The sequence below is a fragment of the Microcaecilia unicolor genome, chromosome 2, assembly GCF_901765095.1.
Source record: "Microcaecilia unicolor chromosome 2, aMicUni1.1, whole genome shotgun sequence".
Taxonomy (NCBI): Eukaryota; Metazoa; Chordata; class Amphibia; order Gymnophiona; family Siphonopidae; genus Microcaecilia; species Microcaecilia unicolor.
This window is the reverse complement of record NC_044032.1, coordinates 370,887,930-370,913,596: the sequence shown is the minus strand read 5'-3', so window position 1 is coordinate 370,913,596 and position 25,667 is coordinate 370,887,930.

Below are 25,667 nucleotides of genomic sequence, written 5' to 3'. Positions count from 1 at the left end.
TGAATCCAGTTCAGAGTCTGACGATGTGCTATGGCTTGCTGAATTCCAATTAGCATGTAGCCATTCCCATGGGAGCCCTTACCACCACCTATTTACTAAGCAGTAAGGGCTCCACGTGCTACTCCTGCACTAATCGGGCAGCATGTGGCAATGTACCTGTGCTAACAGATTAGCATTGGGAACACCTACTCTCCACCCATAGCCTTGCCTCCCATGCCAAAAAATAAAAACAGGTTTTTTTAGTGCAGGATTAGCATGCGCTGCTTGGCACATTACCATGGGATGCCTCGGCATGTCCCGCAGCAGTGCTTTTTGGCATGCCGTAGGCATTCACTAGTGCTTACAGCACCTTACTAAAATGGCCCCTAAGTATTCCATACTTATACAATCTAAATTTGTTTTCATGAACTAGAACAGAAAGAACACCTTGAGCCCTGAAATAAGCATTTTTATTTGTAGGAGTTGGGAAATGCTGATACTGACCATTAAGTCTCTTACAATGTGCTTTCAATGCCAAGAACTGAAAACCTTAGTTCTTAATCCTTGTGTTAACACTAGACCATGATATGTCTCCCAGAAAACTAAAGGGTTATGGATATATTCAGTGTTATTTTCACAGTATGCCTGCCACTTGCTCCTGAACTGCCACATCTCTGTATAGGTAAACTGGAAATGTCTATCTAGGGACCCCCTCCTATCTCACAGTGACATCTAATAAGGTATTGTCTGAAATAAGTAGTGGGTCTATATTTGGATCGACTATCACTAGAAACAGGTCATTGGACAGAAAAATAAAATCTATATGAGACATAGAGCTGTTTGCCCTAGAGATGAGAGTGTAGTCTTTCTCGACTGGATGCAGTAGACACCAGGAATCCACAATGGTGAAACTATGCCCTAGACCTCTGTCAGTTCTGTTCTGTGCTCTATCAGAAGTCCTGTTCTTATCTAATCAGCATCTAGTATAGTGTTAAAGTCTCCAGCCAAAATAGGGGGTATATCTCGCAGAGCTGTAACAATGAGTAGCAATGTACAGAAAACTGATGATGCCCAACACTTGGGGGTAAATTCTACAAATGGTGTCTAAAAAACTGGGTACTGAAAAAACCCACTTAAGTGGTATTCTATAAGTTGCAGCTAAAGTTTGGCACCGTTTATAGAATACATGCATAAGCAGAAAGTCACATATAAATTTAGGCATGGCCATTTGCACGAACAAAAACATGGTGCAAATGGCTACACCTAAATTTACATGTGTAACTCAAAGCAATGCCCATGTTCCACCCTGAAACACCCATGACCCATTTCCGTGCACCCTTTTCTGAACACACAAATTTTAGGCACGGATCCTGTGTGCAACTTTATGCATATTAGTTCCAATTCAATCTAATTAGTGCCAATAATTGCTTGTTAAAAAGCCAATTATTAGCACTAATTGGCTTATTTACTTAAATTGCACACACAAATTGGGAATCAGGAGGTTATAATATGCCATCATTTGGGGTACTAAAAAACTCCTAGTCAGAGCAAAAGAAACACCATACCTTAAAGTTCTGCATACCCTATTCTCCGGAGGGCATAGATTTTATTCTCTGGAGGGCATAGAAACCACGCTGTAACACTGTTGAGATTTGTTTTGAAAGAAATGGGAAGAGATGGTCTCACCACCAATAGGAGGGGGACTCACAAACAAACTCAAAGATGCTACTTTATTGACAAAATAATGAGCCAAAGAGTCTGCCGATGGCATAATTGGAAAGGAATCATTCAAGGAAGGGGACTTTGTCAAAGATGAAAAAAAACAGAGAACAGTGTTTTGTTAGAATCACTAGCTTCAGAAATTAGTCATCAGCATAAAAATATGAACTTAACCCTGATGACTGAATCAAATTAGCCAAAGGGTTAAGTAGATATTAAAAAGGATTTAGGAAAGCGTTGATCCATGCGGGATACCACATGTCAGGGAGCTGAAATTTGACTGACTATCCGCACCAATAACACAAATCGAACAAGCTTCAGAACTGTATTAGTGATTCCAATATCCCTTAGCTGCAGCAAAAGATTGCGATTAATCACATCAAATGCCGCAGACAGATCAAGGAATACGGCTAATGTAATAAAACCTTTGTCAAACTTCCTATATATCTGAAAAGCAATAAAGTGAGCATAGTCTCTGTGCTGAACCGAACCCTAAACCCAGATTGTCTTGAATGAAGAACCAATGTTGCTTTCAAATAAGCTTCTAATTGGAGAAAAACAATGTCAAATTTGATACTGAGTGGTAAAAAGCTGGAAGTGAAGGATCAAGGCCAGAAGTTTTCAAAATGGGTCAAATCACTGCACTCTTAAGGTAGCTGGGCAGATAGCCATCAGGTAAACTTTTAGTAATGAGCTGTTGGGCTACTAGAAGTAGCCCTAAGGATGAAATTTTCAGCTGGGAAGATGGCAAGGGATCCAGTGAACGTGCTGTATTGTTCATTCCCATCTGTTTCAGTAATTTGCTGAAAGTAAGGCTAAAGGCAGACCATCAAGTGCCCAAAGTAGGGGAAGAGATAGTCTCACCACCAATAGGAGGGGGACTCACAAACAAACTCAAAGATGCTACTTTATTGACAAAATAATGAGCCAAAGAGTCTGCCGATGGCATAATTGGAAATGAATCATTCAAGGAAGGGGACTTTGTCAAAGATGAAAAAAAACAGAGAACAGTGTTTTGTTAGAATCACTAGCTTCAGAAATTAGTTTAGAATAGTATGTTTATTTTTGTCTGCTTAAGTTGAATCGTGTCTTGAGCAGTCTAAAGTTTAATGCTGGCCATGGTTTGGTGGTGTGATCTATTGTAGCACACCTTCATCTGATTGCAGGGTTTGATGACGGGGGTTATTAGCCATCTTCTGTGTAGGTAGCCTTGATCATCTGTGTGAGATGGGAAGAGTGAAAGAATGAGCATGAGGCGAGAGGACGATTAGGTATGTGTTGGATACTGTCCCAGCTGTCTGCACATTGATGCTGTGATCTCCTACAGCTGCTATTGGCTGCTTGCAAAAGAAACATGATGATATGATACAGACTGCTACCTTGAAGAACTCAAAACCCGGCCATGTTGGCAGCAGGTCCATCTTCAGTGTTTCAGTAACAGCTGGGAATAGCAGAAAAGATAAGTACTTGGGAAAGATATTTTTGCAAATCACATTTGATTTGAAGTGTTTTATGAGAAGATATGTTTATATAAAAATCAAAAATTGGGATCAGTTAGGAAGGGCTACACTAGCATTAAGAGCTATATGTCATGCTTTTGGATTGCCGTTATTCTCAGGATTCCCTAAAAACAATTTTGACATTTAAGTGACACATCTTGTAACATATATGAATAGAAAATAAGTATACAAGTTACTAAGTCATATTTGTAGATTGACCAGGTTACCCTGCTGTTTGAGAAATTGTCCTTCAGCTTTTGGAGTGAGCTAGATTCTGGCATACAGGTATCTGTGGTTGTGATGGCATCTGTCTCTTTGTCAGTACATGCAGTTCTTACCTTTCAATCTCTCCACTCTCAAAATAGTAATGTTTACCCAAGTGTGCTGGGATGTATGAGTCATTGAAGAATCCAGGTAAGAACTTGAAGGCATCAGTGATTCAACCTGTGCATTGCACACTAACATACTGAGAGGGTGGAAGGTCTTTCTGTTTCAAAGGTGGGCTCTTTCCCTTTTGGGGACCTGAGGGCCACATGGATGCAGTTAGTGATACCAAAGGCACTGAGGAAGCAGGCTACTTCATAAAATTGGGTCATTGTGTTTTGTCTCTGCTACTGGGTCTAGGGGAATGTGATATAGTCAGCAATGTGTGTGGCTGCCAGGACAGTCTAGAAACTACCAGTGGCCAGGAAGACAAGTGTAAAGGTGACTTTTAAGTACAAGGGCAGGGATTTTCTCCATGAGTGGTGGGTCAGAAGAGAGGCTCCAACTGTTGGCAGAGATTGTGAATGGCTGCTTTGTCAAGTGGAAGCAGCCTATGCACTGCTCCTCAGTGAGGTCAAGGAACTGTATCTTGGGAGTATATATGCTGTAATAAGTATATGGTCTGTTCGTCCACTTCTCCTCCTGGTATGCCTCGTGCCTCTTGCATCATGGCTTCCACAGCAATCATATCCTGGTGGCTCATATCTAAAAACTCCCACCATCGACACCCAGAGAGCTCCTCCCACCAAAACTGAGTTCTCCCCATCATCAATAGCCGGACTCACACAGAGTGCAGCAGTACAAACACTCACAGGCACCACCTCATTTGTACTTGCATGAGGCACAGACAGGACAAGAGTCTATGAACTGAAAGACAGCAAGGCAGACACAGACAGAGAGGAATTCAGTGGGACAGATGTTGAGGGGACTCACAATTGAGTACAGGCAGGTTACAGGGGAGAGGTTTGAAAAAGCAGGAAAGGTAAAGGAGTGAAGGGTGAGGGATGGGCTCCAGAGGGATTATGGCAGTGGAGGGACCAATAGGGATCAAATACAGACAGACATGAGTGGACAGAGACTCTCGCATCAGCTCTCCTACAGTCAGCACCAACTCACACAGCCACAATGTCAAACTGCAGTGGCACTCACTCATGCTTTTTGGCAGGCATAAGTCCCAACGCTTTTGTTGCATTCCCTGCACATTTACATGCTAGCCTGAATTGCAGATACATGTTGGGAATGGTATAGCACCCATAACACACCCTGAAATTGCCCAGACACACGTCCTGTCCTTTTCCGCATTTTCACCTCATCCACATTTTTCTGCATGCAATACATAAATAGTGCTTCTAAAATGAGGGCCATAGCATCTAAATATGAATGCATTATGCCTTTTGAAATTGGCATACTGTTGTCCCTTTCGATTCTAAGTGAATCCAAGTGTTTTTTCAATATATTTGATTTAGATCCTAAGGCCTCTTTTTTATAATTAGTACTGCTTCTGATTTTTTCTTCCATGATCTCTGTTTCAATTTGTAGATTCCTGTATGTTGTGACTTTTTCAACCATGAAAACCTTTCTATTATTGCTATATTTGGTGAATTATATTCCAAATTATGATCTATCTGAATTTTAAAGCCCAATAAAATCTTCATTTTCTCATTTTCTATGACTTTTTCTTTGATTGTTTATCCCCAATAATTTTTACACACATTTTTTGCTTAAGTGCCAGTGTATTATTCAGACAACATTATTATGATGTTTCCTATACTCAGTTTAAGCAATTTTACTACAACCACTAATTACATGATCCATTTTTTCATAGATAGCAGGCATTTAGTATTTTCCCAAATCTTTTCTATTTTGCTTTTGTAACATTGTATGGCTTGTTCTTGTTCTGCAAAAATTACAGTCTCATTATCTTTTTTTTTTAATGATCCATTTTACAGCTATTGCCATTTTTTCATTTTGTTTAAACATCCATCTATGCTGTCTGGATAGTGTCTATGTAAGGGATTTTTCTTTCAGTTTTCTGTCCTTCTCATGATTCACTTCTGCTTATATTCTACTTTTATTTCCATTGGTTTGAATAACTTTCATATCATACTATGATCTTTAGTTTTTCATTGTGGTACAAGGCCAGTGCATCTTTTCTAGCAAAAAAGGTGCCGGTACTCAAATGCTAGGCCACCCTTCAAGGGTGGGTTGATCACTGAGGGATCCACCCCTCAATAGCCAGGCCCCCTGCAACCAGTCACAGAATCTATGACAAGGCAGAATTGGTGTGTAGAGCCTGAGCTCTTTCATTAAAACTTGGGGTCCTTGGGTCTATTTTAGCAGACAATGGAAAAGGTGCCGGTACTCAGTACCCCCAAGTACCCCCACAAAAAAAGCCCTGTACAAGGCTGTCATTTAGGCCCCACTTTCATCCTTAACAGTTAGTTATATTTGTAACAAATTGCATATAAGTACATAAGTACTGCCATAGTGGGACAGATCAAAGGTCCATCAAGCCCAGAATCCTGTTTCCAACAGTGACCAATTCAGGTCACAAGTACCTGGCAAGATTCCCAAAACAGTACAATACATTTTATTTATTTGGATTTTGCTCACACCTTTTCAGTAGTAGCTCAAGGTGAGTTACATTGGATATTTTTGTATTCCAGGAGGACTCACAATCTAAGTTTGTATCTGAGGTAAGGGCAGTGGTGTTCCTAGGCTGGCTGACACACGGGGTGGATCGCCGATGCACCCCCCCCCCCCCCCGGGTGCAGCGCCCCCCCCCCCCCCCTGGGAGCAGTGCGACCCCCCCGGCGAAATTACACCCCCCCCCGGGTGCATTTTTACCTGCTGGGGGGGGAGGGGTGCCGTGCTGTAACCTGTTCCGCGTAGAGGGAGCAGCAGGGAGGGAATGAGCGGACTTGGCCAACAGGCGACCACCCTCCCATTGGTACGCCACTGGGTAAGGGAGTGTTAAATGACTTGCCCAAGATTACAAAGAGCAGCAATGGGATTTGAACTGGCTATTTCTGGATTCCAAGATCAGTGCTCTAACCACTAGGCCACTCCTACACTCCACTTTGTGTGGTTTATCCCAGCATTAAGCAGTGGATTTTCCCAAGTCCATTTTAATAATGACTTATGGACTTTTCTTTTAGGAAGCTGCCCAAACCTTTTTTAAACCCCGTAAGCTAACTGCTTTTACCGCATTCTCTAGCAACAAATTCCAGAGGTTAATTACACATTGAGTGAAGAAATATTTTCTCCAATTTGTTTTAAATTTACTACTTTGTAGCTTCATTGCATGCCCCCTAGTCTTAGTATTTTTGGAAAGAGTAAACAGTGTTGTTTACTCTCTCCAAAAATACTAGGACTAGGGGCACACAATTATTTTATAAACCACTCCACTCATTATTTTATAGACCTCTATCATATCTCCCCTCAGCCATCTTTTCTCCAAGCTGAAGAGCCCTAGCCACTTTAGCCTTTCCTTATAGGGAAGTCGTCCCATCCCCTTTATCATTTCCATCGCCTTTCTCTGTACCTTTTCTAATTCCACTATATCTTTTTTGAGATGTGATGATCAGAATTGCACACAATATTCGAGGTGCGGTCAGACCATGGAGTGATACAAAGGCATTATTATAATGTCCTCATTTTTGTTTTACATTCCTTTCTTTATAATACTTAACATTCTATTTGCTATATTAGCCGCTGCCGCACAGTGAGCAAAGGGTTTCAACGTATCATCAACGATGATACCTAGATCCCTTTCCTGGTCAGTTACTCCTAATGTGGAACCTTGCATTATGTATTTATAGTTCGGGTTCCTCTTTCCCAGATGCATCACTTTGCACTTGCTCACATTAAATGTCATCTGCCATTTGGATACCCAGTCTCCCAGTCTCGTGAGGTCATCTTGTAATTTTTCACAATCCTCTTGCGATTTAACAACTTTGAATAACTTTGTGTCATCTGCAAATTTAATTACCTCACTTGTTACTCCCATCTCTAGATCATGTATAAATATGTTAAAAAGCAGCAGTCCCAGCACAGACCCCTGGGGAACACCACTATCTACCCTTCTCCATTGAAAATTCAGACCATTTAAACCTACTCTCTGTTTTCTATCTTTTAACCAGTTTTTTTTTTAATTTCAAGAAGTCTTTATTGAAAGTTTAAGAATGATAACAAGCATATGCAAGAATCGCAGAACAAATGCGAGCTATATACTTGTTTGTAAGTGTACGACCGTAATCCCCAAGATTGTTCTATAAGTACAGCTCATTATTAAACAATATATTATGTACTTCTAACATTTTGAAAGATTATTTTATTTTACCCCCTCTTCATACAAAATCTTCCTATAAGCCCCCTCCTGAAAAAGAAAAAAAATCCCAAAACAACACAACCCCACCTACCCACCCGCCCCCACCTAGCCCCCCCCCCCAAATAAACAGGATTTCCAAACTCACCTAACAAGAACAGTTATGCAGAATTGTGTCCCATATTGTTTCCCACTTAACCAAGGTGCAACATCATACTGCCCATAGCCTCTCCATTTCACAGATATACCAAAGTTTATTTTGTCAAAGGGGGTACCCTGGGATCCTTCCAGTGCGCAGCCAAAATCATTCTGGCCGCAGACATAGAATGCCTAACCAACAAAGCTTGAGATTTAGAAAGACCCCTTAGCTTCACCAGAAACAAGAAATACTTGGGGGACCACGGTATAGGCTTGGCCAGCCATCTCTGAAGTCTAGAACTACTACTACTTAACATTAATAGAGCGCTACTAGGGTTACGCAGCGCTGTACAATTTAACAAAGAGAGACAGTCCCTGCTCAAAGAGCTTACAATCTAATAGAAAAGTGAACGGTCGGTCCGATAGGGGCAGTCAAATTGGGGCAATCTGGATTCACTGAACGGTAAGGGTTAGGTGCCGGACGCAGCATTGAAGAGGTGGGCTTTCCAAACAGCTTTCCAAAAAGCCTGTGCCTTAACACATGTCCACCAAATATGACCCAGTGCACCTCTCTGTCCACACCCCCTCCAACATAGAGGGGAAGTAGTAGGAAACATTCGATGTAATCAAACTGGAGTGAGGTACCACTGGTACAAGACTTTGACAGCATTTTCTTTAAAAGGGACAGAGATGGCCACCTTTATTATATTATTCTCAATGAGATTCCAGTCATCATCTCCCAGTTCAATCTCCAGCTCCCGATGCCAATGAGAGCAATGTAAAACATATGGTGGCACACCCTTACGCTGGAATTTATACAAACATGAGATAAAACATCTCGTCCCCTGGGAATCCTCACAGAGATCTTAGTACAAGAACAGTACTGGGCAGACTTCTACGGTCTGTGCCCTGAGAAAGGCAAGGACAAATCAAACTCGGATATACACATAAAGTATCACATACCATGTAAAATGAGTTTATCTTGTTGGGCAGACTGGATGGACCGTACAAGTCTTTATCTGCCGTCATTTACTATGTTACTATGTAAGATCTTCAAGGAAAGAATTGTCCCTAAGGACCTTAGACTTTACTGCAGCCGAGGGAAGGAAGTGCCTCAACTGAGTATAGGCATAAACCACATTTGGAGGGAGACAATACTCCTGAGTCAGAGTGGGAAAAGGGATGAGGGCATTCTCATCAAAAAGCTGACCCCCATTCCTCCAGACCCTGGGATGTCCAGTGAGTAAAAGAACCCGGGATCAAGGCCAGGTGGAAAAAGATGATTATATGCTATGGGTGTCAATTTAGACAAAAGGGAATCAGGTTTGGCAAACAATAGTAGAAAGCTATATGAATAGAAGGGCAAATATCGCTCTGCAATCCACAATATCTACGCGGAAGCCACATAAGGAGTCACAGAGGACAAGGGCCCACAGAGCTCTGCTCCAGATATATCCAGAGCTTATGAGGCTTAGATTGAAAGCATTCCAAAGCAGCATGGGCCTGAGCATCTTTTTAGTACTAAAAAAAATAAGGCACCCTGAGGCCTCCCTTTTTCGGGTCCCGATAGAGTGAAACATGACTTCATGTTGGATTAAATGATGTCTCCAAGATGATTAATCCATATAAGAAATACAAAAGAAGAAAACAAGAAAAAAAAGAACAGCGAAATAGTGAAAATTCAGCTAAGCTAAGTGTATTCTTTTATCATAAGAGAGAATATTGAAAATTTAAATGAATGGGAGAAAGTTTAAAGATTAAAAACTATGGATCAATGACGAATACATGCCCACCATAAGAAATTGCCTGGCTCATATAGCTTGAATGGTGGTGACATGGTTATCTGATGGATCCAATACTCAGTACCCTTTAAGATCTTTGTGAGGAAATTGATAAGAAACATTAGGAGCTGGGTAATAAAAGATTGTTTATGAGAAACCCCCTCCATTAAGTACATTATTGATACCGTGTAAAGTGATTTAATTTGTCACGGCATCAGGTTTCATTGAAGCTTCGTTAGGACCAGCGTGTCAAAAAGCCACGAAAGTTAAAGCTGTCTGGCGATGGAAATGATACATTATACATTAATTGGCAGGTAAACATTCTTTGAAAATGTACTCCGTGGGTTAAAAATCTGAAGCTGTCATAGAACATTAGACATATTTTCCTTCTTTTTCTCTGAGAATGTTGGAAGGAAGAATTAAACAATGCAATGTTTAGAAGATTGAAGCGAAATACTTGAAAAAGAAGGTGTTGTAGGTCCATAACATTTGTTCTCAACCCAGTCCTTGGGACACATAGAACCAGTTTAGAATATCCCAACGCATGTCAATTTTGAGTTACCACCCGGCTACCGCGTGCCCCTGCGGTAATTGTATTTTTGATGCATGTCTGCTACGCGCGCTGGAAAATATTTTTATTTTCTGGTGCACAGCTGGTAATTGGGTGTAATCAGCATTTTATGCCTGCTTACCAGATGAGACCTTACAATTAGTTCAATGGCTGGATGGTAAGGTCTCAGACTAAAAATGGACATGTGGCAATTTTCATTTTGCTGCATGTCCATATTCGGTAAAAATTTTTAAAAAGGCATTTTTTACAGGTGCGCTGAAAAATGATTCTGCGCACGCCCAAAACACGCATCTATACTACCACAGACCATTTTTTCAACGTGCCATAGTAAAAGGGCCCCTAAATAAGCATGACATAGCTTATCTTGCACTATTGTTAATGAGTGCAAATCTGTTTCATGCATATGCCCAGTGGTTATCCTGAAAACCAGATTAACTGGTTGCATCTTGATGACTGGGTTGAGAACCACTATTCTGAAAAATTCTTTCATAGGTTTGTGGTTCATCAGAAATTGAGTGAACCTGGACGTAGATTGCTGAGATAAGCAAAGCAACATATTTTCCTCTAGATCATCTTGCAGTTCCATGAAAAAAAATAAAATTCAGCTATAAGAATAATAAATGGTTCACAACGTTCAGCAAGGAGTAGTTATTTTTGTCATTATAATTAGAGCAGACAACAACTAAACACCCCAATGAAAAAAATAAAATAAAAAACAGATGTTAATTAGGGAAACACTGAAAAAGCATCCCTTGGTACTCTTTCCTCCACTAGATTATACTGTATCCACTACTCAGTTTTTGTAATTTTTATTTTTGCATTTTCTGTTCTGATCATTCCTGAGTGACACAAGCATATATGTTTGATTCCTTCAGTACAGGTACTCAGCAATAATACCTGTAGCGTGAAAACACCAATAAACACTAATTTTTTGTACCCTCTGAGGGTCATTAATTAGCTGGAAATTAAACACTAATTTACAATTCATAAACATCTTGAAATACAAGCCCTAATTATAATTAGTTTAAATGTTGTTCTTAAGAAGTTTTATTTTCCCTTGGATGTAATTTGCTAAGCTTGAATAAATATGAAATTTAAAAAAAAGCAGCCGTGATTTACATTTGGTCCAAAAATATATGAGCATCTGGCTAGCAGAGCTGAGCTTGCTTCTGGTCAATGTCTAGATCAATGAATGTAGGAACCCTTTTATTAAACTGTGGTACAGACTGGAACCTCAGGTTTCTGTGGTGATTTCCAGAGTCTTTAATTCTCTGTGGAGATTGAAAAGACTGAGGCCTTTCTTTTCAAACTCACTATTTCACTCTTTAGTATAATCTTTAGTGCTATCCAAATTTGATTACTGTAATGTTGTATCACAGTATTCTGAAAAATATGGGTCATTTTTTATGAGAATTTTGTCATTTTTTATGTGAATAAACATATTATTTGGTATCCTCATTCATTCTCCTCACTTTATTCTCCGTATCGCAGTATTACCATGACTCCTGCACCACATCATCCCTGCACACTGCTAGTTGCCACGTACTAGACCTTCCTCATTGATGAGACACCACTTCCCTAGGGCGTGCGCCTCAGCCTTTACTTATTGGGCTGTGGTAGGAACTGCTAATAAACTTCCAAAAGAGTTCATGCTAGACAGAATATCTGGAATGTTTGCTTGTCCGTTGTTTAAGAATTTGGTGGTATCACTGCTTGACTTAGTACCTAAGAAGGAATGTGGAAACTTCCAGCGGATTCATAATTTATCATTTCCTTGGAGGCGTAGTGTTAATTTATTTGTTGACCCGACTTCGTGCTCAGTACAATATGCTTCAATTGTTCATTCATTGGCTTTGCTCCGAGCACAGGGTCCTGTGGCTTTAATGGCTAAGGATGACATGGAGGGGCATAATCGAAAGGGATGACGAAGTTTTGCTGAGGACGTCCTCGCAAAATGTCCCGATGGAGGGGCGTGGAAACCCATTTTATCGAAAGAAGATGGACATCCATCTTTCATTTCAATAATACGGTCGGGGACGCCCAAATCTTGACATTTAGGTCATCCTTAAAGAAGTCGTCCCTAGACTTGGTCATTTCTGATTTTCAGCAATAATGGAATCCAAGGCGCCCATCTCAGAAACGACCAAATGCAAGCCCTTTGGTCATGGGAGGAGCCAGCATTCGTAGTGCATTGGTCTCCCTGATATGCCAGGACACCAACCGGGCACCCTAGGGGGCACAGCAGTGGACTTCATAAATTGCTCCCAGGTACATAGCTCCCTTACCTTGTGTGCTGAGCCCCCCCAAAACCCCCCAAACACCCACTGCCCACAGCTGTACACCACTACCATAGCACTTACAGGTGAAGGGGAGCACCTAGATGTGGGTACAGTGGGTTTCTTGCACTGCACCCACTAACACTGCTCCAGGGACCTGCATACTGCTGTGATGGACCTGAGTATGACATTTGAGGCTGGCACAAAATATTATTAAAGATTTTTTTGAGGGTGGGAGGGGGTTAGTAACCACTGGGGAAGTAAGGGGAGGTCATCCCCGATTCTCTCCTGTGGTCATCTGGTCAGTTCGGGCACCTTTTTGTGCCTTGGTCATAAGAAAAACAGGACCAGGTAAAGTCATCAAAGTGCACGTCAGGGACACCCTTTTTTTCCATTATGGGTCGAGGACTTCCGTGTGTTAGGCACGCCCAAGTCCCACCTTCGCTACGCCTCCGACACATCCCTGGGAACTTTGGTCGTCCCTGAGACAGAAAGCAGTTGGGGATGTCCAAAATCGGCTTTCGATTATACCAATTTGGGTGACCCTGTGAGAAGGACGCCCATCTTCCGATTTGTGTCAGAAGATGGGCGTCCTTCTCTTTTGAAAATGAGCCTGATAGAGTGGCTTTTTATCTTTTGCCTGTTCACCCGCAGTGTTTTATCTCCTTGGGTTTAAATTTGAGTATTCTGTTGTTTATGCATCTTTTGAGGCCTTTCCTACATTCTGGCAATGGGTGGGTCCAGAGATTTGCTGGTAAGGAAGAAGTGGTTTGTTATCTTTTTGATTTTTTTATTTGTTGGGGTTGCAGGGACCAATGAGTGTGCTCAGTTAACTCAGGCTTTCATTATGGTGGCAAAGGAATTTGGTGGAGATTTTGCAGGTAATGGTGTTAAGGTGTTTGGAATTCAATATTACTTTATCTGCAAAGCATATTCCTGGTGTTCATAAATCACTGATGCCATTTCTAGTTTTCAGTGGCCACATTTCGGTGCTTTTAGCACCATAAGCAGATGCTTAGCCAACTCCTATGCCACCAGATCTGTGGAATGTCAATCCAGATACTTAGTACATCTGTTGCAGTCAGCATTAGCAGCAAATACATGGAAGCAATATAATGTGGTGTTTTCCATTTCTTCTTGGAGAGGCCAATTTATCTGGTCCATTCTCTTTGACTTGCATTATCAGTTTTCTGCAGTTTGCTTATGTTCAACGTTGGTCTGTGTACATCATCGCGGTGGCATTGGCTAGAATTCATTTTCTGTTCCAAGTTATGGGTTGGGAGGACCATTCAATCAATTTCTTAGTGAAAAAAATGATGCCCATGTTATCATAGGGCAGTGGGTCCATCTCAACGCCATGCTGAATGTCTTCCCCTATTGCAGGACCACCTTATGCAGTCATTTGCGATCCTGACAGATATATGTGTGTTTACTTATAAAGTGTTATTGTTTTGGCTGCTTATGTTTTTAGCATTTTATGGAACATTCTGGATAAGTGAATTTGTTGCTGCTCACAAGCGTTCTTATGGGGACAAGGGTCTGTTAAGCACCAGCAGATAAACATGACTGGCCATAAGATGCACATCTGTACCTAAGTCCAAGACTAATCAATTGGGAAAAGGTTCTTGAGTGGTCTTGCATAGAGTGGAGGGTTTGAATATCTGCCATTGGGGTTGTGCACAGCAGTTTGTGTCTGTGCGGTCAGTATTGTTTTGGTTGGGGCATGCAGATGGTACACTTTTGACATGTTTTCAATTTGCAGCAGTGTGCTTGCTACGGATGGGGCTAAATCTTCACTGTTTTGGTAATCATTCTTTTAGGATAGGGGCAGCCAGTACAGCTTTTTCACTGGGGGTCTCAGTTAAGGTGATTCTGTCTTTGGGTAAATGGAAGTCCAATCAATTTCAGGGATATATTTGTAACACCGTTACTCCTGTGTATTAAACTTGAGTGCTCTATCATAACTTTCATTTGTTTCAGTTTCTGTTGCAGGACCTGTTCTTCCTGAAATTGTGATCTGAGTGTGTGGTCACTCTTTTGTGTTTTGGGCTCAGAAGACACCTGAAAAATCCCGCTGGGGTCCTAACCTGGATATGGCTCATTTGATATGGCTCATTTGGGAGTCCAGATTCTATGGTTGGGTTTGCAAAGTGTGCTATGGGAGTAGTAGTTACCTTCATTACTTCAAGCTCACCATTTCTCTAGGCCTGATCTTACTGCGATTCATTTGAGTGGAAATGACCTTTGTTATATTAAGGGTATTTAACTCATTTGCCCTATGAAGTGAGTTTTGTTGATTGTTCACTGCTTTTTTGCTATGGTGAGGTTGATTTGGTCTCAGATGATTCCTCACATTGTTTGGAAAGATACAAAGAACTTGCGAGCAATTGACAAACTGTGTAACTAACTTGTGGGGAGGGATTGATTTTGTCTTATCCTTTGTTAACTATGGACTGTCCTGGAGTTTTCAGAACTGATAGGGTACACATCACCGATATTGGGCTGGACATATTTTTTTTTTATCTGATATGCAAGCCATTTTAGAGGCATGTGTGCAACTTTGATGGTTGCTTTCAGTTGTTGTTTTTTTTTTTTTTTTTTGGGGGGGGGCACTGACAAGCTTTCCTGTCATCACTAGTGGCGGTAAGGTGGGAGACCATATGGGCTCATTTGAAGTTTTATGGGGAGGAGACCAAAAGAAATGAGTCAGGAATCCTAGGGATGCTGGCAAGGCTTGGTGGTACTATGAGCCTTGCTTGGGTTGGGATGGGTAAATCATTGCAATTGTTGTGGATGATGTTGTGCTTAGGTCAATACCATCTAACCACTTTGTTGATTTGGTTAATGAATACTGATTTTGTAAATTGGAAATGTATTATGAGGGAATGGATTGATGTTAGGTTATGTTAATGAAATAAAGCTGCGGCCATTGGTTTGCCACATGCATTAGAGTCTGTCAATTATTTGTGGATTATGGATTGTTTAATGAGTCAAGGGAGTGTGAATGCCAAAGTTACAGCCTTGGTTCCGACTAAGCTAAAAGAATAAAGGAGCAGGAGGAAACTGCTAGGTAAAAAAAAAAAGTGTTCATATTTGAGCATATCAGCAAGTCAGTGCTCTATTGTGTTTTCCAGCTAGGGTAATAAAGGGAACACTTCCTTTTCACATTTTCCAAATTGAGAAGGAAATTTTAAGAAACCCTAGGCACGTTTTATAAAGGTTTTTCAAACACACTTTATAAAGGGTGCCCTGATTCCATTGTAGAACTGGTGCTGCGTCAGAGAACACAAAAAAAAACAAAACACTTCAAGTCTTTTTACGTCTTTAGCAAGATATGTTCTCCAAAACTGGACACAATACTTCAAATGGGGCCTCACCAATGACTTGTACAGGGGCATCAACACCTCCTTTCTTCTGCTGGTTATATCCAAATATCATACCATTCCCCATATCCAACATTTGTCAAAACCATCTTACAACTATTTATGAATTTCCATGTCACAACTGTAATGGTTAGATGGCACTGAACTAACCACAGCACAACAGTCTCCAACATAGATCAACCCCCCACCCCTACCCAAGACAAGATCTGCGGTATTGCCAAACCTTGCTGGATCCATGGATTCATGACGGTACAAAACATGAATCCAGCTCTCCCTTAAATCCACAGTAAATCAGCAACTCAAAACTGAAATCATTCCATCCCAAGGGGAATGGCTTATGGGACCCCGCTGCGACTACCCCCAACCCCTCCCCATATAGTACCATTAACAACTTCACTTGTAGGGACCTGCCTCCCGGGCTCCACAAAACAAAGACAAAGCTCACCAAAATAACCCACTGTATTTTTCCCCCTATAAAAATTTTGATTGGGTGTTCTGAACAGAATTCTCACCCAATCAGCTTTCATCCACCACACATTCCTCTCTAACCTCCTCTCCTCCCTGCATTGCTCTTCACAAAATTAACTCTATCTAGACCAGAATTTAGTCAGCTCAGCCAAGTTAAGACACATTCTCCTGAAAAACAGGGAATGCTGTTTTCAATAGAGAGGACAAAGATGAAGGAAAACAAAGAAAACTATTGATTGCTCACTAATGTACCAGTTTTAATCTTTATGGAGTAGATTAAGTATGGACTTGGTTACCTATTGAGTTGCTCCTTTAACACAGTTCTCCTTCAGATAACTAACAGCTACCTCCCCTTGGACAGGACTGTATTTCACTGTAACCTTACAGTCTTGTCCTCCACCTGACAGCTGTTACTTTTAGCCTCAAATTAGCTCAGTGTTTCCTTCACACTGGCATTTAACACGAAACACATTGGAAAAACTCCTGTTCCTTAAAGTCTTCAAGGTAAGTACTTTATTCTTCTTGTAATTCCAGCTCCCCTGGCTCCTCCTTTGGGGTCCATGTCCTGGGGTTCTCAGCCCATTCTGACCTTTCTCTCAGATTACCGGTAGGACCTCATCCTTCTCCTTTGGGGCCTCTCCCTTCTCCTGCTTCCTCCTAGGGAGTGCTTTTATGAGGCTTCTAACACCCAACCCCACCCTTTCTGGGCCCCTCCTAATTCCAGATGGGTCCAGAACTTTGCTAGCATGGGCTTGCTTCTTAAAAGGAAAATACCTCTTCCATGATTCGACTTGCCTCCTACCCTTAATGTAAAAAGGGCAAGACCACTTCCTACAGCCCTCTTGGATAGGCTGTCATATGTGAAGCAAAGCTCCCTTTAGTACCCCTTCATATCTAAAGAGGTCCTTTACTGACAGAGATCTCTCTAGTGACCTTTCTGTATCTAAGTGGAGTGGAAGAGTAGCCTAGTGGTTAGTGCAGTGGACTTTAATCATGGTGAAGTAGGTTCAATTCTCATTACAGCTCCTTGTTTTTTTTTTTATTTGTTTATTTATAATTTTCAAAATACATTTATGAATACACATAAATTTATGCAATTAGAAAATAACAACTTGAGGATATATAATATCATGTTCAACTTTAAATTTAAACTGTTTGTCCACAAAATGTCTGATCCAAGAACAAAGAATATATATAAAGAATAATAAAAAAAAAAAAAAAATCGAGTGGAAGGAGAAAACAAATCATGCACAATTCGACATAGCGTTTACTACCAAGTGGATCAACCTTGTTCTTTACTAGAAATAAATTGAGCTAAATTCTTTGGGTCCAAAAAAATATAGGTAGCTGAGTTCATGGAGATCAAGCACTTACATGGAAATTTAAGGAGAAAAGTTGCTCCTAACCGGGCAACTTTCTCCTTTAACATTAAGAATTCCTTTCTCCTTCTCTGAGTATCTTTGGAAATATCTGGAAAGATCTGTATTTTGGCACCCAGGAATTCAGTGTTTAAGTGGCGGAAATACAAACGAAATATACTGTTCCGATCATGTTCGAGTGCAAATGAAACAATCAATGTGGTCCTATCAGTAATAGTTTCAATTGAGTTCTCCAAAAAAGCAGTTATATTCAAATCAGGTTGCATTTTTTCTGGCAATGTTCTTAAGGTGGTAATATATTGAGCATTAGTAATAGGTGGCAAGGCTTCAGGGGATAAGCCCAAAACCTCTTTAAAATATTTGTTCAACATGTCCCTGCTGGAAATAAGCGGGGATTTAGGAAAATTCAAAAAACGCAAGTTTTTCCTCCTGGTTTGATTTTCTAAGTACTCAAGTTTCCGTGACTGAATGTTATTTGTTTTAACCATATCTGAGGAAAATTGTTTAAGGTGTTTAATTTCAGTCTCCAAAAGTTCCACTTTAGTATTTTGTTCTAAAACATTTTCAGTAATTTGTTGTTGTGATTTTTTAATCTCCGCCATTTCTCCAGCCCAAAAGTTAGAACCTTGTTGAATGTTCTTATTTAACACTTGGATAGCGTCCCATAACGTTTCCAGGGTTATAACAGATGGTCTTACAATACCTCCAATATTCTGGGGAGAGTCCTCCTGTTGATTTGATGGCAAAGGTGTTGTAAATTCTGCCTGCTTCGATATTCCGACAGGGGTAGAAGTGGCTGTTGGGCCTCCACCTGTAGCCGCCGGGACAATACCTTCCGTGGGAGTTCCCATAGGCTGCAGCACTCCAGTCTCCAAATCTCTCCCCGGTCTTGGAGGCGCTGTCAATGAAGGAGGAGAAAGCGTCACTCCTTCAACGCTATGCGCGAGCTCCTCTACGGGGCTTCCCGGCGTCTGCGTTCGCATCTCTTCGAGAGTCAACTGGCGCATGGCTGGGGTTTTCACCGCACTCGTGGAGGCGAGTATCCCGGATTTCCCCTTCCTTTTCCCTATGATAACTGGGTTCTAGGACTCTCCACGGCCTGAAAGACTGCACGAAGGTCAGAGCTAGCGTAGCGCACGTCCACTCAGGAGCGCCATCTTGGATCATTACAGCTCCTTGTGACTCTGGGCAAGTCACTTAACCCTCCACTTAACGATTAGCATGCACTAAAGGCTAAAAAGCCCATAGGAATAAAATGGGCTTCTTAGCATTTACCATGTGTTAATCATTAGCGTGACCCAAATCTATTAGCACACCTTAATAAAAGAAACCCTTGAAAATGCTTATCTATATGGATAGCAGATGAATATAGCCACTATGAGCCAGATTGTATTTAAGGCATCTAAAATATCAGTGTGGAATTAAGTGTATTCTATAAGATTTAGGTGTGGTGTATAGAATACATTTAGTCAATACCATAGTGCCTAAATCTTCACGCACCCATTTATGCTCATAAAACTTGGTATAAATCAGTGCATATAGATTTAGGTGCACTGACCCGTATTCTGTAATTACGAATGGAAATTTTGGAATGCCCATAAATACACCCCTTTTAAGCTATGCATGTTTATTTTGAGCTGCTCCCTTTGCCATGTAAGCACAGTTCTTTATAGAATGCGCTTAGTGATTTCCACGCATAAATTGTGATAATTGCCCCTTAATGCTCATTATTGCTTGTTTAGTGCTGTTAAAAACGCTGATCACCTTGTTACACCAAGTAAGTTACACGCGTATCTCCATGAGGAATCTAGGTGCTATATATACAGTAGAATCCGGGGGTATAGGTATAGCTGCCAGCAATAAGCACTCTCCCTATACATTCAGCACTGCTACCTATCCAGACAGTGGTGCTGATTATAGATATTTTTCAAATGCCAAAGCTGGCATTTCAGAAAACGTACTCCCTTGACCTGGGTGATTTTATTTGCAGCACTCAGCATGCAGAAATTTAAAGGATATATTTTCTGGGTATGCTTTCTACATATAATACATGCATTCTGTACTTCATAGTCACAACACACATATACCTTAGATTGACATTAACATTAACAATATAGCTTATATTCCGCTCTCAGTTCAGAGCGGATCACATTATAAAAGAAGCTGGACATTAGTTACAGGCATCACCATTTACACTAACTAGTCATGCATAACCCCAAGGAATTTTGTTTTTAAGACCAGGGACATGGAGGACTGCTTAATAGTGGTGATTTGAACACTGTTCTGCAATAGAGAATTTATTACCCCTCAGACAAAGCAATTTGCAGAGGAAGGCTCCTTAATTACTGGCTCTTCTGCATTCATAATTGCATTCTCCACTGATGGGTATAAGGATTGCCACATATGCATATACACCATGGCTGCTTATAAAATCATGACATATGTATGCATATAGCACTGCTTATATCATATCCCCACTAGGATTCTTCGTTTTATTTTACTAGTGCACTTTTTTAAAATGGCCTGTTCTACATGTATCTTTGGTACAGTACTCATTCATTTTATTTTTAAAATATTTATTTTTATGTATTGAATTTCATTTTTATTTATTATAATCCATACTATATACAAAATGCAGTAATTCAGATGGATTACAGTTATACATCCCCAATAATTAAAATGCTAAGGACTCCTTTTACAAGGCCATGCTAGTGATATCAGCACAACATATACAACAAAGCCCATTCAATTCCTATGGGCTTCGTCAAATTTGCTGCACCAGAATTGCTAGCACTGCATGCAAATCTCTTTCATGAATATTCATCGTGGGTATCCTGAAAACCTGATCGGCTGAGGTGCCTCCAGGACCAGGTTTGGGAACCACTGTATTAGCGTCAAGCATTAGGAAGTTATTTTTCGGCGCTATTATGGTGGTATTTTCCAGCACTGTTCTGTACAGCACCAGTTTTTTTGAGCACCTGCACCTAAGCATCCTATTTGCTGGGGTAGAAGTGGAGAGACAGAATCTTTTTTTTTTAATTAGCACCTTAATTTCCAAGGCCTGAAGAAGTTAGTGAAACTAATTTGCATATGTGCCTATCTATACAAATTTGTTTTCTGTTCTTTGTGAGAGAAAAGAGAATCTGTAAGTTACTAAGAACAAAAAGTTACTTTATTATTGCAAGCAGAGATTGAACATTTTTAATTTTTACCTGGGGGGGGGGGGGGGGGGGGCTTGAAGGTGCTCTAGAATTTGTGTAGGCTCCCTTTTCCTGTGGAGCGGATGTACCATGATTTTTCTGGCGGTTGCGAGGGCCATTTTGGGTAACATGGGGTTTTCGAAATTCAGATTTTTATATAATTCAGATGTGGTTGCCTGTGACTTGATGTATGATGTTTAAAAGCAAAAATAAGGCATTTTGGGGTAATAATTTTATGAGTTTTGGGACATCTGTACATTGTGCTGGATTTCTGCATGCATGGGTCAGCCATAGAATCCCAGTTTGAACTTCGTGGGTGTGGCTTGGATCTCTTTCAGGAAGAGAAAACTAACAACGTATAGCAGCAGCAGCTTCAGAGAGCATTTTCCATCTCACAGATAGGCTGCAGAGAATACCTTCTCCTGCTTTAGACTTAGTCCTGCCCACCCTACCCCTCTACCCACCCACCCCTAGAGTGACATGTCTTATATAACCTCCCTATCAACCCACTCATTACTTTTACCTCACCCATTTCTATTCTTCTATCACCTTCTCCCACTACTCCAACCAGAGTTACACCTAATCACACTGACCACCCTTCAACATCTTCAGTCCTTCTGTGACTGTTCTCTTGTGCTTGACTGCTTAAATATTAAATGCTTTACTTTTTGTCTATTTAGATTGTAAGCTCTTTGAGCAGGGACTGCCTTTCTTCTGTGTTTGTACAGTGCTGCGTACACTTTGTAGCGCTTTAGAAATGTTAAATAGTAGTAGTAGTAGTAGAAGTGCATGAAGCTGATTGGCTGCATAAGTCTCCTTAGGGACCTGTTTTTCTGTGCAGTGCTGAGTTGACAGTTGAGAGAAGAAGAAGTTTGGGCTGAGAAGAAGAAGGTGTTGGGTGACTGAAGTCTGAGAGAGAATGAGTCTGAGAGAAATAAGAGAAAATTATATTTGATAAAGAGAGAAGGGATAAGAGTAATTAGGCATAAGCTGGTGAATGTGTTTGGGTGAGAGTTCTAGCTCATTTCATAAGATTTTACATTTTTGTTCTGTTCACAGAGTGTGAGTAGATAAAAATCTAAAGAGGTTTGTGAAAGTTTCTAATAAGTTAGAATTGAAAATGCTACATGTAGGGGCATTTTTACTAAGAATTGCTTAAAAATGGTCAGTACTATCACTAGCGTGGGTGGGGCTTTCCCATGAACTGAGGCCACATTTAGCTGGCTGTAAAATGACCGAGGGGTCCTTTCACAAAGGCATACTAGCATTTTTAGCACACACTAAAAATAAGCATGCGCTAAATGCTAAAGACACCCATATATTCCTATGGGCATCTCTAGTATTTAGCATACGCTAATCATTAGCATGTGTTAAAAACACTAAAGTGCCTTTGTAAAAAAGACTTCCAGAATTTTCCATTTTCTCTATTAATGACTACATGCTAATTTCCCCATTAGCACACGAGCCCTTAGGAACACCTATTTAGTGGTTAGTGCAGTGGACTTTGATCCTGGGGAACAGAGTTCAATTCCCACTGCAGCTCCTTATGACTCTGGGCAAGTCACTTAACCCTCCATTGCCCCTGGTACAAAATAAGTACCTGAATATATGTAAACCACTTTGAATGTAGTTGCAAAAACCTCAGAAAGGCAGTATATCAAGTCCCATTTCCCTTTCCCTATTTCTAGGCGGTAAGAGCTCCTACACTAACCACGTGCTAATCGGATACAATGCGGTGATGTAAGTGTGCTAACCGATTAGAACTGAGAATACCTTCTTTACACCTCAATACCCACCCCAACACTAAAATTATTTTATATTTTTTGTGTTTGGGTAACGTGCATTAAACAGGAAACTACTGCAGGACACCTGAGTGCCTTTTACCCTGCAGTAAGCTTAGTAAAAGGGCCCCTTAGAATTTTTAGTTCAGTTAAAAGGAAATAATTTTTAAAATAATTTTCAAAGATCTTCTGTAATTTTACTCAGAAAAGGGAGTTTTTGCTAAGTACTAAATTTCAAACAAATCTTTGACAGGATTATAATTGGACAGGTATTTGTGGAAGTGAGATTTTAAAGGCTAAAAATTATATTTTAATGTGAATTGATGTTTATGTTCTCTGAAATTTCAGAGGGAAATATTTGAGTCTTCTTAGGTTTTGATAGCCTAAATTTGGGTTTATTTTAGAGTAAGAAATATAATTACCTGAGATAAAGAATAGGAAAGAATAATATACCCCATTTTCTTGTTTAATTTCAAAATCCAAGGAAAATTCAAAAGTTAGTAACAGTCTGTGTAAAGTGAGATGTTACAATAATCTCTAAATCTCCTTTCTAGAGTTTTCATTTTATGTGGGAAAAGATTTCCTGTATGAATGAAACATTTTGAAGAAAATAGCTGGGTATGTGTGTATGATATGAATGTTTCAGTCAGAAGCAGCGCTGAAGCTGAAGAAGCCCATGGTGATTAGTTAAGCTCAGGGAAATCAAATTTTATTTATAATGAGATTTCTAGAAAGAAATGTATAAAGAATTATCTGTTATTGTAAAGCTAGCAGGTACACATACTGAAGGAATACTAAGAGAAACTAGGAACAGATTAGAGAATAGAAATCACACATATAGAGTAAGGGAGCCAGTTTTATTTTATCTATTTAAACAACAGGTTTACAAATTCATCACATGCTGCAAGTGAAGAACAAGGGCCCCTATGTTTAAAGAAAAGGAGAAGAATTGAAATTCAAGAGAGCCGGAGGACCTGAACAGATAAGGTATGCAGCACTGACATCTTATAACCCTCACCACAGAATTGAGTCAGAATTCAGTATTACACATATACATAGTGATTCTATATATCGCGCTTTAAATTTCTGCATGGAAATCAAAGCATATTCTATAACAGTGCATGTAACTTAATTGGTTAACTAGCTAATCAGCATTGTCAATTGGATGTTAACAAGCAATTATCAGCACAAATTGGCATTCATTAAGATTTACCTGCACAACTTGCTAAGTGTATTTTGTAAAGTGGTGCACTTAAATTCTTAGTCACATAGTTGAAAAGGGGTCATGGCCATTGGCAGGGTGTAGATATTTCTAAAATCTATAGGGCCCTTTTATAAAGGCACGGTAGGCTCTATGCGTGTGCTATGCGCACCAAAATGAGACTACTGCTAGGCTAGCACGCCCCCTGGTGGTAATTTTGGATTTGGTGCACACCCTTACTGCCAGGACAAATTATTTATCTATTTTCTACCCCACACGGCATTTCTAGTGTTAATCAGCAGTTGGTGTGTGCCAACCTGTCATTGCACGTGTAGCATGCAAGTCCTTACCGCTAGATCAATAGGTGGCGTAAATAGGGACACGCTGGTTTCAATTTTAATGCAGGCCTTTCCATTGAAAAAAAAAGCTCTTTTTCCCAGATGTGGTCAAAACTGGCCCGGCGTGCACCAAAAACATGCACCCACACTATCGCAGGCCACTTTTTGATGCAGCTTAGTAAAAGGATCCCTATGTGCTTTGTTATAGGCATTGGGATTTACGAAGCGAAGAAAAGTGGAGCAAAAAATACCTCTCTCAGATGGTGTCCTCAACAAGTTCATCCTACAGCAGGTGGTGTTGAACCTGCTGTGTCTGTGGCTGAACTGCAGAACTACTATGGCAGGATCCAGTACATTATTGGGAAGTGAGGCTGACAATCCAATAAAAGAAAATTCATTCTTAATGTCCTGAATCTATATTTCCCCACACTCAAACGCAGTCTACCCTGTTACTACCTATGCAATCACACTTCACCCTCTCACACACTGCAATATGTGGTGCTTAGAGCATGCACTTGACAACTTATTTCCAATAAAGGTGTTTATCTGATGAAACCTAAAGAAAAGAATAGACTTTCTATGATGCATATGCTTCATAAAATTATTATCACTAAGTGCAAATTTGTGGAATCTTTAGTTGCTATTAAATATACTTACTTAATGCTATCAATTATATGTTGTTAATTAATATGCCAAGAATTCTCACAAATGTTGAGCACAAATTAATGATACATGTTATTACAAAAGTGTAAATGGTATCATGCAAACTTAATCAAGGCTGCTTCCCACAAGGAAATACAGTTTGATTTAAAAAGGAACAATATATATATATATATATATATATATATATATATATATATATATATATATATATATATATATATATATATATATATATATATATATATATATATATAACAAAAAACAAGAAAGGACTCTGAGAATTCCACCAAAACTTTGTCTAGCGTTGAAAACGACAAAGAATTCCCCCTAATTCTGTATAAGTTGCCCAATGTTTGGCACACAATTTTCTGTGATCCGCACCTCATGTAATTGGTTAAATTGATGCTTACAATCTGGTGATGCATGGATCTGTGATCTGCACCTATTCTATAATCTGCACACCATTTTTATGTCACATGCAACTCCAAAGGGGACATGGCCAAAGGAGGGGGCATTGGTGGATCAGGGCCATTTTCAGGAGTTAGGCGCAGAGTTATAGAACACTTCCATTTCCATACCTAACTGACAGTAGTTGGGTGCAAGCATTAATTCTAGCCTTTGACAGGCATAAATGGTTGCACCCAAAGATAAACGTGAAAATACACTTATTATGTCTAACAGAGACTTGGCGTCAATCTTT